General features: G+C 47.5%; 1 protein-coding gene across 1 annotated transcript in view; it reads left to right on the plus strand.

Annotated features, from left to right (window-relative positions):
- Positions 1-11,542: 11,542 nt before the first annotated feature.
- Positions 11,543-13,142, plus strand: part of LOC137545449 (ornithine decarboxylase-like) — a 52,837-nt gene continuing 51,237 nt past the window's right edge. The window contains exon 1 of the mRNA XM_068266672.1: positions 11,543-11,799. The gene's annotated coding sequence lies outside the window, so the exon portion shown is untranslated. The remainder of the gene's footprint in view (positions 11,800-13,142) is intronic.

The raw sequence follows: 13,142 nt of genomic DNA on the forward strand, positions 1-13,142 counted from the left end.
GAAGTTAGTGCACTTGAGGAGGTGTCTGAAGAAAGCACAGCTGGCCAGGAGGATTATGACGACGATTATACGGATACCACATATGTTCCCGGTAGAGGAGATGACCAGGGGGACAGTTCAGAGGAGGAGTCAGAGAGGAGTAGGAGGAGACGACTCCATGATAGAAGCAGAGGGAGCTCGTCCTCAGAAACAGCTGGGGGCAGTGTCCGGCGCCATGTATCGCCAGCTATGGCCAGCCAGCACACATGCCCTTCAACGTCAGCTGCTGATGCCACCGTAGCGCCCTCAGCCCAGGGGGGCTCAGCGGTTTGGAAATTTTTTTCAAGTGTGTGTGTCTCAGATCGGAGCAAAGCCATCTGTTGTCTCTGCCAGCAAAAATTGAGCCGTGGAAAGGCCAACTCTCACGTAGGGACAAGTGCCTTACGAAGGCACCTGGAGAGAAGGCACAAACAGCTATGGCAAGAACACCTGAGGAAAAGCAGCACCCCTCAAAAGACAAGCCACCCTCCTTCTCCTCTTCCTCCTTCAGGTGCATCGTCTTCATCCACTTTCTCCCTTGCACCTTCACAGCCACCCTCCTCCACACCGCCTCTTCCCTTGAGCGGTTCCTTCTCCTCTGCCCACAGCAGTACCCAGCTGTCCGTGAAGGAAGTATTTGAGCGGAAGAAGCAAATGTCTGCCAGTCACCCTCTTGCCCGGCGTCTGACAGCTGGCGTGGCGGAACTGTTAGCTCGCCAGCTATTACCATACAAGCTGGTGGAGTCGGAGGCTTTCTGTAAGTTTGTGGCCATTGGTACACCGCAGTGGAAGATGCCAGGCCGCAATTATTTTTCACAAAAGGCCATACCCAAACTCTACCGTGCAGTTGAGGCAAGTGGTGTCACCTCTGGCACACAGCGTTGGGTCAAGGGTCCACCTGATCACGGATGCCTGGTCTGCCAAGCACGGGCAGGACCACTACATTACATACACGGGCCCATTGGGTCAACCTGGTGACCGATGGCAGCAAGCAGGGAGTACGTGGCTGCGCAGCAGACCGACTTGTCACACCTCCACGGCTTGCAGGCTTCACTGTCGTCATCCTCCTCCTCCTCCTCCTTGGCTGGTGCCACGATCTCCTCTCCAGCTACACAGCCCCAGCACCCCAGGGCCTATGCTGCATGCCAGGTACGACGGTGTCACGCAGTTAAGACATGTCTTGCCTGAAAGCGGAGAGTCACACTGGAGCAGCTCTCCTGGCTGCTCTTAACAGGTGGAGCAATGGCTGACCCCGCACAAGCTTGAGATCGGCAACGTGGAGTGTGACATCGGCAGCAATCTGATTGCTGCGTTGAATTTGGGAAAGCTGACACACATACCCTGCATGGCATGTGCTGAATCTGGTCGTGCAAAGATTTGTGTCCAAGTACCCAGGCTTAGAGGACGTCCTGAAGCAGGCCAGGAAGTTGTGTGGGCATTTCAGGCGCTCTTACAAGGCCATGGCACGCTCTGCGGAGATTCAGCGTAGAAACAACTTGCCGGTGAGACGCCTGATTTGCGATAGCCCGACTCGCTGGTATTCCACCCTGCTGATGTTCTCTCACCTGCTAGACCAGGAGAAAGCCGTCACCCACTACCTGTATCATTACAGTACAAGGACACAATCTGGGAGGATGGGGATGTTGTGGCCCAACAACTGGACACTGATGCGAAATGCATGCAGGGTCATGGAGCCCTTTGAGGTGGTGACCAAACTGGTGAGTCGCGATGAGGGCACCATCAGCGACTGGATCCCCTACGCCTACTTCCTGGAGCGTGCTGTGCGTAGAGTGGTGGATACAGCTGTGGAGGAGCGTGAACGAGAAGAGTTATGGCAGCAGGAGTCGTGGGAGCCATTTACACACGAACCCGTTGTTCCCACAACACCTGCGGCAGCACAGAGGGGGGAGTAGGAGGAAGAAGAGGAGTCGTGTGGGGAAGAAGAGGAGTCAGACTCTGATGATGAGGAAGGTGTTTCTGTGGAGGAGGAAGAGGCAGCGGAAGAAGAACAACCGCGGCAGCCGTCACAGGGGGCTTCTGCTGCTCCACGTTCCCGTGGTATTGTTCGTGGCTGGGGGGAGGAAGAGGAGTTGCGTCCCGTCACTGAGGAAGAGCAAGAGGAGATGGAGAGTACGTCTGCATCCAGCTTTGTGCAGATGTCCTCTTTCATGTTGTCCAGCCTGTTGAGGGACCCCCGTATCAAAAAACTAAAGACGAATGACCTGTACTGGGTGGCCACGCTACTAGACCCTCGGTACAGGCACAAAGTGGTGGACCTGTTACCAACTCAACAAAAGGCGGAAAGGATGCAGCACTTGCAGAACAAGCTGTCGATGCTTTACAATGCATTTAAGGGTGATGTTGCTGCAAAACGCAATCAAGGTACCACTGGCAGTAACCCTCCTCCTCCTAAGTCCACGCAGGCAAGGACAGAACGCTCCAGCGATCTCAGGGTGATGTCGGACATGCGGACGTTCTTTAGTCCAACTCCTCGCCATAATCCTTCCGGATCCACCCTCCAACGCCTGGAGCGGCAGGTAGCCGACTACCTGGCCTTGAGTGTGGATGTAGACTCTGCGAAAAGTGACGATGAACCCTTGGACTACTGGTTGCGCAGGCTTGACCTGTGGCCAGAGCTGTCCTAATTTGCCATACAACTTCTCTCTTGCCCTGCCGCAAGCGTCCTGTCAGAAAGGACCTTCAGTGCAGCTGGAGGCATAGTTACTGAGAAGAGAAGTCGCCTAAGTCACGACAGTGTTCAGTACCTGACCTTTTATCAAGATGAATGAGGAATGGATCCCGGAGGGCTAATGCACGACCGAAGACTAAGTCAGTCCCCACACACAGCATCTCTGCCTGCAGGCCGCTTGACTGCCTTCTCCGCCACCACCAACAGGGTCCAGGACTCTAGGCGGATTCCTGAATTTTTAAGGCCGCTGCTAGCAGCGGCCGCTACACTAATTTTTCTGGTGCGTGTACATGCCTGCCTAATATTTCTGGCTGCACTGCGGGCGGCTGCAACAACAAAACAACAAAAGGCATGTACATGTGCCCATCCCCCTTCATGATCATTACCTTGCCGCGGTGAAGGGGCTTGCGCATCACAATGAAGCAATGACCGCCGGCTATTTGAGTGTCTCGGGTGGGGGTGGCACACAAAAGATAAGGTCGTTGCTTCATTGTGGTCAGACCAAATTTGATCAGCTGGACAGTCACTGTTCTATCATTGAGCTACCACAGCCCGGCGACCATATGGGCTTGAAAAACGCCACGGCCTACACTCTGGCCACGGTGCACACCAGTCCAGTACGGCCGTCACTACGCAAACAGCTGTTTGCGCTGCGTTACACAGTGAGTTTGGGGTGTCAGTGTGTAGCAGAACTCTAATTACACTCCCTGATTGATGTATACCCATGCAAGACGGTTTAAAGCACTTTAGGCCTGCAATTTAGCATTCACTGTGATTTCTGCCCTTAAAATGCTGCTTTGCGTCAAATCCAGATTTTTCCCCGGGACTTTGGGCATGTATCCCACTCCGCCATGCCCCCCTCCAGGTGTTAGACCCCTTGAAACATCTTTTCCATCACTTTTGTGGCCAGCATAATTTTTTTCTATTTTTGAAAGTTCGCATCCCCATTGAAGTTTATTGCGGTTCGCAAACTTTTCCGCGAACCGAACCTTCCGCGGAAGTTCGCGAACCGAAAATCGGAGGTTCGCGACATCTCTGATGGGTTATGGGCAGATTTAAAAAAAAAAAAAAAAAAAAAAAAAAACCCACACAAAAAAAACACAAGTAGCGGTGTTATTCACAGAGATTAGGTGTGAACAGATACATTTTAGATAAAATAAACAAGTAGTTACATGCCTCATAATTCATCAAGTAGTCAAATGGCAGCAGTTACCTGATAAAATGCACTCAGATTGACTGCAGCCAGCAGATTTCCTAGTTTAGGTAGGCAGGTATATAGGTGTCCCCAGTATAGATATACCCAGGTCTACAGGTGTCCGCAGTTTAGGTAGGCAGGTCCCCAGTTAGTGGGGGCCCCCATGCTGGAAGTGGGGGCAGTGAGCATGGAGCGGTGGGGAGGGGGAGAAGCCTCCCCCCCCCCTCACCTAGGGCCCCCCTTCTGTGCTCCCCCCCCCCTCCAAAATTGCAGCGGCAGCAAGCGGGATTCACTTACCGGGATCAGAGAGCTCTGTGTGCTGCTGGTTTGGTCTCCTGCACTGTCCAATCACAGGAAGTACTGCGAGAGCGTGATTGGACAATGTCAGTGCAGAAGACCAGACCAGCGGCACGCAGAGCTATCGCTATCAGTAAGCTATTCCGCTGGCTGCAATTCTGGAGGGAAGGGGGGGGGGCCTAGTTGAGGGGGGGGAAGCTTCCAAACCCCCCCTCAGCCGCTCTGTGTCCACTTCCCCCCCCCCCCCCATTCCTGCACTGTGCCCACCTCCTTATCAGCACTGGGGCCCCCAGGAGGCGTGGCAGCCGGGGCCCCGATGGAAAAATTGGTGGTTTGGTGGCTCAGTCCGAGCCGGATTGTATGGAGGAGGCAGCAGAGAAAAATAGTGTATTTCAGAGCGTACTTTCAGACCATGTACAGTCTTAGGACCCAGACACACCAAAGAGTATTTTGCGGGTTGTCGTTTTTTTGTTTTTTTTTTAAATGCCTCCATTGACTTACTTTAAAATCACAGCAAACTAGCCGGGAGTCAATGGAGGAGGTGTCTGTGTTTTTTTTATTTATCTTTTTAATATCTCTCTCTCTCTCTCTCCCTCTCTCCCTCTCTCCCTCCCTCGAGATGAATTTACTGATGCAAAGGGGATTATGAAATTCAATTTAAGTAGGGAGATGATTTATTCAATTTAATCATATTTATTTATAAATAAAAAATATTATTCAGACCTGGCTTCACATTGCACAACTTGAATCACCAACCCAAAAAATTAAAACCGTGCCAGTGGCTAATTTTTACTCTGGAGGAAACATACCTCTCAGAGCCTGGACAAGGTCCTCTGGCACCCAAGGCTGAGACTCTAAAGTGCGTGCGTCCCTCCATCTCTCCCACCCCAGCTGTCACACACTGATTGCTATTAGACTAAGAGGCGCCCCAAACACCTTACACTCCAGTTATCTGGCTTGCAGTCACTGCCATGTATCCCCTTTTCTTATTTCTCTCTGCTTCAAACACAATAGGGGAAAGATAGCTGAGTGGGTTGTGTGCCCCCACCTACACTGCGCCCTAAGGCTGGAGCCTCTCACACCTCTGCCTCGGCTCGGCACTGATGCTACTTATTTGTATGTATTTAAAATTTTACAATTTTTCACGATGGTGGTCCTTTAACCACTTCAGCCCACAGGGCTGTTCATTTTTTGCATTTCAGCAACTTTCACCTCCCATTCATTTGCCAATAAATTTATCACTACTCATCACAATGAATTGATCTATATCTTGTTTTTTTCCGCCACCAATTAGGCTTTTTTTGGATGATACATTTTGCTAAGAATTACTTTATTCTAAATCCACAAATTTTAACAGAAGTATTAAGAAATGGAAAAAAATCGTTATTACTCAGTTTTGGCCATTATAGTTTGAAATGAATACATGCTAACGTAATTAACACCCATGTATTTTATTTGCCCATTTGTCCCGCTTATTACACCATTTAAATTCTGTCCCTATCACAATGTATGGCACTGAAATTGTATTTGGAAATAAAGGTGCATTTTTTTTCAATTTGCATCCATCACTATTTACAAGCCCATAATTTAAAAAATTATATTAATATACTCCATTGACATGTATATTTAAAAAAAATTCTGACTCTTAGGTAACTATTTGTTTTTTAATAAATAAAATTATATGGGTAATTGCTGGTGTGGGAGGTAAACGGGTAATTTTAAATGTAAAAAAAAAAGTATTTATTTACTACAAAATGTGGGTGTAGATTTACTATTTGGCCACAGTCAAATTCCTGGAAGCGTACAATCACGCTTCCAGGAACATGAAGGAGGATGGGAACCTTTGTTTTTTGTTTTTTTTTAAACTCTGAAAAACCGTGGCCTTTGATAAAAGGCTGTCAGTTTTTCTAAGGGGAGGTTCGATCAATGAATGGGAGCTATAATCCCATTCATTGATCGCTGAGCTAACAGCCGGCAGCGGGAGCACGCGCGGCTGGCGGGAGTGTGCACGCAGCCTATCTGGATGAGAATGTTTGTCCAGATAGGCATAAGTGGTGAAGCTGCTTGTCACCCTCCATTTTTTTAGGGAAAGCCTAACCATTGTTGCATGTATATAGCTGTCTGTACCACCAGCCTGCAAACTAACAGGATGTAAGCCCGAAGAAGGCTGCAAGGCCGAAAGCTTGTTTATTCTTATTCATTTTTAGTTCGCCAATAAATGGTATCCTCCTGATTTAAAACTTCTAACATTAGCAGTTATGCAGTGACATCATTGGAATTTCACAATCATCCTGCTCTTTAGGGTTAAGCACCACCAGGGGGGTGTTTAGGGTTAGGCACCACCAGAGGGGTTAGGTACCACCATGGAGGTCATTAAGCTTAGGCATCGGTAGTGGAGGGTTCTGTGTGGGAGTAGGGTTAGGTTAAGCTGTAGAAAATATTGGTACGATTTTCTACTGTTTTATTAACAATTTTCATTCGGCAAAATTATTACAATAATATACACCATCAAAATATGGGCAGTTGGGTGGGGTCCCACAGTGGCTGTTGATCTCTCCCTCCCATTATACAGATATTTGGAACTTCATTTTATTTTCCTAAATATCCCAGTGCACAGTGGTACCCGACATGAGATAGACATGTGTATGTACACTGCCAAACATACAAATAACTATGCTGTGTTCCTTTTCTTCTTTCTCTGCCTGAAAGTTAACCAAGTAGGTAAGTTTCTCTCTAGTTAGGAACTAGTCTACTGTAGACTAATCATCACTGATTAGGAATTTAACTGGGGATAAGAAAACTCTTACATGGCAGAGAACAGCTTCCGAGTGCAGGGGATAGATAAAAAAGGTCAATAGTTCATATATTTTAGCTTCTGGAACACTGAAAGACTGTCAGTCATGAGACAGTGGGCCTGATCCAATTCACTTTTTCTCCTAAGTTTTCTCCTAGGAAATAATTTTAAATCTTCTGTTTAAAATAACTTTTCAGCACTGCAATTAAAGTACCAAACATTTGGTGAAAATAAATGGTTAAAATGGGTTTATATGAAAAAGGCGCCTGGTGTAGCCCATATAAAAACTTTGGCCACAAAAAAGGCGCCTGGTGTAGCCCATATAAAAACTTCGGCTACAAAAAAAACTCTGGGACGTGTTAATTACTATTCCCCCTCCAGGCCGCCATGGATAGTGGGGGAATGAAATAATTCGGTTTCCAGCGCTTGTAGCCTATATCAAAACTCGGCCGAATAAAAAATATGGGCTACGAAGGGGTGCCCTACTGTAGCCAAAAAACATGGGTTACAAAGGGGAGCCCGCTTGTAGCCTATATCAAAACTCGGGCGTCCTTTTCTACACCTTGTAGCCTATATTTCCAGAAATAACATTGTCTATGGCAGCGCCTTATTCATACAGGCAGCTCAGGCGCCCTTTTCAACCGATACCGTTAAAATTATTCTTAGTATTTTTTTTGTTTGCTGGTGGCATAAAGGGCATTTTATTGATAAAATGTGAAATTCTCATCTAGGAAATAAAGTTGGATCAGGCCCAATATAATAAAAACCTACTTTTAGGCGCTAGTCTCCTTTTAGGGGACCCGGCAGGAGAAAACATCTCTCCAATCACAGTTCTCTCTTAGGGCATTTTTATTGGCCGAATACTGTGGGCGTAGTTTACTACCACGTATTGGAAACCTAGCAGTTCGAGTGGGTGTCGGCCACCCAACCACGATAGATGAATTTCCCTATGAGGTTTCCTGCTGAACCCACTAGAGTGGAGTAGTGCCCTTTATTTAGATGGTGATACACAGTAAACAAAACTGGGGGGATTCTGAAGTATTTTTAGGAGGAGGTTAGATACAATTGTTAGTTTTCACCTCAGGTTTCCTTCAAGGCTATACATTCTACTATTTTTACTATTACTTACTATTAGGCTGCTTACACACTAAGATGTTACAGGCGCACGTTAGTGCAGCCTGTAACGCTCCCCCAACGGACAGCAATGTAACACAAGTGGGCTGTTCACACAGCCCACGTTGCGTTACATGTAACGCTGCACGTTCTTAAAGTGCAGCATGCTACGGCGTTAGAGTGGCTTAAGCCGCGTTAGACTGTCTGCACATGCGCAGTCATGTTGGGGAGGAGCGGAGAGCGGCCAGGCACATGGCTAATTAATATTCACTGCACGTTGTGACGTGCAGTGTTTACTTCCTGTAGCGGCCGCTCTGTGTGGTGATTGGCTGGCGGGACCACGTGATGCCGCATGCGTCCAAGAGTGCGCATCATGGCATCACGGACGCCAGAGTGAGCTGCACAACGCGGCTCACTCTGACGTCCACAACGAAGAGCACCAGGCCTTGCGTTAGGGGCATGTTATGCGACCTCAACGTAGCACCTAATGCAACGTCTTGGTGTGCAAGTAGCCTTAAAGAGGAACTCCAGTGAAAATAATGTAATAAAAAAAGTGCTTCATTTTTACCATAATTATGTATAAATGATTTAGTCAGTGTTTGCTCATTGTAAAATCTTTCCTCTCCCAGATTCACATTCTGACTTGTATTACATGGTGACATTGTTACTGTGGGCAGATTATGGAGCTGTTTCTAGCTGGTCTGGCTTTAACAGACAGCTATTTCCTGTCTGAACATTGTTACATTGTGACAGTTTGCCCAGAGTACCGTACGGTACCAGAGCCTCTTGTGGGAGGGGTTTCAGCACAAAATCAGTCATACAGCGCCCCCTGATGGTCTGTTTGTGAAAATCATTATTTTTCTCATGTAAAAGTGGGTATCAGCTACTGATTGGGATAAAGTTCAATTCTTGGTCGGAGTTTCTCTTTAAGCTATCCAGTAGGAGTGCCATTTGGTCTTAGGACAAAGGGGAAGTGGCCTAAGGTAGAGCGCATGCTTGTTAGAAAAAGTGAGTTTTGAGAGAGCGTTTAAAAATATCAAAGGTTGGAAAATGATGGATGTGTTGTGCAAGGGCATTCCAGAGGTGGGATGAAGCACATGAGAAATCTTGTATACATGAATGTGAGGAGGTAATTCTAGAGGAGGACAAAAGATCATGGGCAGATCTGAGATTGTGGTTGGGTTGGTATCTGGAAACTAGTGAGAAGATGTACAGGGGAGAGAGATTGTGAAGAGCTTTGTCGGTTAGGTTATGGGTAGGTGCACACATAACATGAAAGGCTATATTTTTTTTATGCTGTGTGCATTTTTTGTGTGCATTTTTACTGCGTTTTGGGTGCGCTAAACTTGACTTTCATTATGTGCATTTTTTATATGCGTTTTTCCCTGCAGCCTATAGACATCCATTAGCGGCAAAAAAGCAGTGTTTTCTGCATCGCTAGCGTTTTTGGGAAGTCTGCTCCTAGCCTTAGAGTTTGAATTGGATTCTCAGGTTTAGTAGCCAGTGAAGAGCTTGACAGAGGAGCAGCGGAGGAAGAGCAAAAGAATGAGATGAGTAGCGGAGTTCACTACAGATTGGAGCTGTGCCAGTTAGAAGGTAGTCCACAAAGTAATGTTACAATTGTCCAGATGAGATACTGTAAGAGCATGTATTAACATTTTAGTTGTGTCCTGAAAAGGATGGATGCAGGATGTTTTTGAGTTGGGGATGACAGGAGCCGGTTAGGGAGTGGATGTGAGGGATAGAGAAATCAAATATTATCACTAAGCACCATGCTTTGGGAACTGAAGCTATGGGGATGATGTTAAAGAGGAGCTGTTAGGTATAAGGTCTCAGAGAAAAAAAAAACACATATCAGTAGCTAAAGATTGGCTGTACTTACATTACATATGCATTTCACTGTCCACGTTTGGATTTAACAGAATTTTTATATAGTATTTGCAGAGAATGGTGCTCCTGACAGCTCATGGCAGGTTCCATGTTTGTCTGTCTCCTATGAAGCCAAATGTTTCCTCATGTCCTGCCTGCTTCCTGATGATTCCACTCAGAAAAAATACAACACTACTGTGCAGTGAATATTTATTAGCCATGTGGCTAGGAACAATAGCCGACTCATGCAGTATACTCTGCCTGGAGATTTTTCAGTGCTGGCTGTTGTAACATGAGACTAACTTCTCACTAGCAGCCGAGGGGAGGACCCAAGCAGCCCCAGAATGCTTTGCAGTATGGTATGCGGCCTTTCGTCCTTTTGAGAGCTTGGGTCTAACATCCTTGCTGTTCAGCACACATCAAAAGTAAGAGAGATTTTTAACTTCAGTACTGCCTTTTTGGCTTCCTTCTAAACTGTTTAAGGGCCCTTTTCCACCAGCGTGTTTGCGCTGGCCGAATCGTAAAGTCGCAAACCGCTAGCGATTTTACAATCTCTACGATTTGCTTTTTAACATAGGAATCGCTGTAGGTCATTTCCACTACCGCGATTCGTTTTTGACGCGAACGCGCGGCGGAGCGATATTTGCCGCGATTTTGCTATGCAGTGCATAGCATAGCAAAATCGCGGCCGCAAACGTCGGGAAATCGGCCGAATTGCGATTCAGCAGTCGCTAGCGTTCAGCGTGAACGCTAGCGACTGCTAGTGGAAAAGGGCCCTAGCATAGGAGAATAGCGGTTTAAATTAGCTTTTGCAGCCTGACAGTTACTCTTTTTAACATTTATTGTTATTTCAGGCAGAAAGGTGGACAAAGACGGTGGAAAAATGATTACTCTATTTTTTGGACTAGAAGACTCACTTTTTCTCCCCCAAAAGTGAGGAAAAAAGTCACTGCGTCTTATAGTCCAACTGCAGGGAGTTCCTGACTTGTAAACGCCTGCCAATACGAACCTCCAACCCACCACAATGTCAGGGACTCCCTGTACTGTGCCCATGCAGAGGAGGACACGGGGGGACAAAAGGGCGTAGAGGCAGACACAAGGGGAATAGAGAAGGACACAAGGGAGACAGAGTACACTACAGGGAGACACGAGGTACAGGGAGACACAAGAGGTACAAAGGGGGCATAATCCACAAGATGCCCCTCACCATGGTTTAGTATATATATTTTTCCCCTGGTTTTTGTCCTCTAAACCTAGGTGTGTCTTATGGGCAGGATCATCTTCTAGTCCGAAAAATACGGTAGTTATATTGCTACAGGCCTATGTCCTTTGAATAACTTATGCGCTTGTAGTGTTATGTTTTAGGGTAGTGTGTTCGCCTGAATTTCCATGTAAGCAGGAATGTTTGCAGTCAACTTATATCAGCTGCTTGGTTGTTCCCTTTGGGTTGTCAGGAGTGTCAATACTGTGGAACTGAACTAATAAATTAAGGTAGACGTACAAAGGAGTTCTATAAAACCTATTCCACCTTCACCATCATGTGAAGTTAATTCTCCAAAGCAAGATTTCTAATGGTGGTGGTCATTCGCCATCGTAGCACCAGCTAAGGTTAAAATTGCCTAAACATTTCCTGGAGGGGTATTTTCAGCTTTATCGTTTACATTATGAATGCAAATCCTGACAATGGCCATTGTCGAGCAGAAGAAAAGAGTGCGAAATGATGCCAGTGGTTGGAGCAGGATGAGGGACAGCAGTCTGACTCTTGTGAAAGACGGGACAACAGCTCTGCACTTCCTGAAGGAGGCAATCATGTCTTCTTTAAAAGTACCCCAGGAGGAAGTGGGGGATTGACAACGCCCGGGGGGGTCATGGTGGCATTTGGGAGTCCCCTTTAAGAAGGGGACTCCCAGATGCCTGCCCCCCCCCCCTCCCAGGAAAAATAGGTATAGGGGTACACAAAGGCCCAGGCCTTGGGCAGCTGCAGCCTTACTGGCACCTGGACACGAAATAGGGGTTGCTACATTTGAAAGAGGAGGGTGAAAATAGGGAGAAACACATGGAAAAGGGAGACTGAAGCTGTTAAAGTAAGAGAGGGGCTGCAACCTGCAGTACATGGATAATACACATGGAAGAGGGGTCTGCACATGGAATGGGAGGGAGGCTGCTATACATGGGTGCCACACATGGAAGAGGGGGCTGCATATGGAATGGGAGGGGTTGCTGTACATGGATGATACACATGGCAAAGGGCAGGGCCAGATTTACCATAAGACACTGCAGGCACGTGCCTACAGGCGCCTGATGGAAAGGCGGCTCCCCTCCCAGAGTGCCTTCTTCCTTCCCTGTGCAGAGTCCTGATGTGAGAGAACGCGGAAAAGCCGCCGCGTGTGCTGCTGAGGCAATGCGGCGGTTTGCACGCGGAAGCGTGCGTCTGGTAACAGGGCAGAGCGTGGAAAAGCCGCCGCATGCAACAACAGTAAGGTGGCTGGTTCCGCGTCCAGCGCGGCGGTTTGCACGCGGCAGCGTGTGTCTGGTGTGGCTGAGTCTGTTAGTGCACACAGGCTTAGGAATACATGCGCGCGCGTGCTGAGGCAGAACTCTTATACTAAGCAGGAAGAGTCAGCTGACCACGCCGATCAGCTGACTCCAGAGCAGGATACTATTGGTTGAGCAATTAGGGGTGGTGCTGGAGAGCACTACTCCATATATAGTTACTGCTGGCCAGTTGCAAGTTGTCTGCCGTTGCGCACACTACGTGAAAGCACTCAGACCTAGTCAGATCCTTCAGTGTGTTTGAACCAGGTGGACCTGGGAATTCACACTGAGCCAGATTACTTGTACTGTTATTCTGTTTATGCTTAGGCTAGTTCCAGGGTGCTGAGACCATGGACCTCACACCCAGACTAGGCATTGATTGATATCTGTTATGACTTATTGCTTTCCTGACTACTCCTCTGTCCTCTGATTCGGTACCTCGCATATCTGATATTCCATTGCCAGACCCGGCTTTCCCCTGGATACCGAATCAGTCTTCTGTCTTTGTACTTTATCTGTCCGTGTGTTACCGACCAGGCGTGCCCAACCTCGAGAGCTATCTCTCCTCTTAAGAGAGAGTCTCCAGATCAGATACTGACATCCACCTTCAGGTGTCACTCACTTTCTGGTCC

Source organism: Hyperolius riggenbachi, chromosome 2 (assembly GCF_040937935.1).
Source record: "Hyperolius riggenbachi isolate aHypRig1 chromosome 2, aHypRig1.pri, whole genome shotgun sequence".
In the NCBI taxonomy this organism is placed as follows: domain Eukaryota; kingdom Metazoa; phylum Chordata; class Amphibia; order Anura; family Hyperoliidae; genus Hyperolius; species Hyperolius riggenbachi.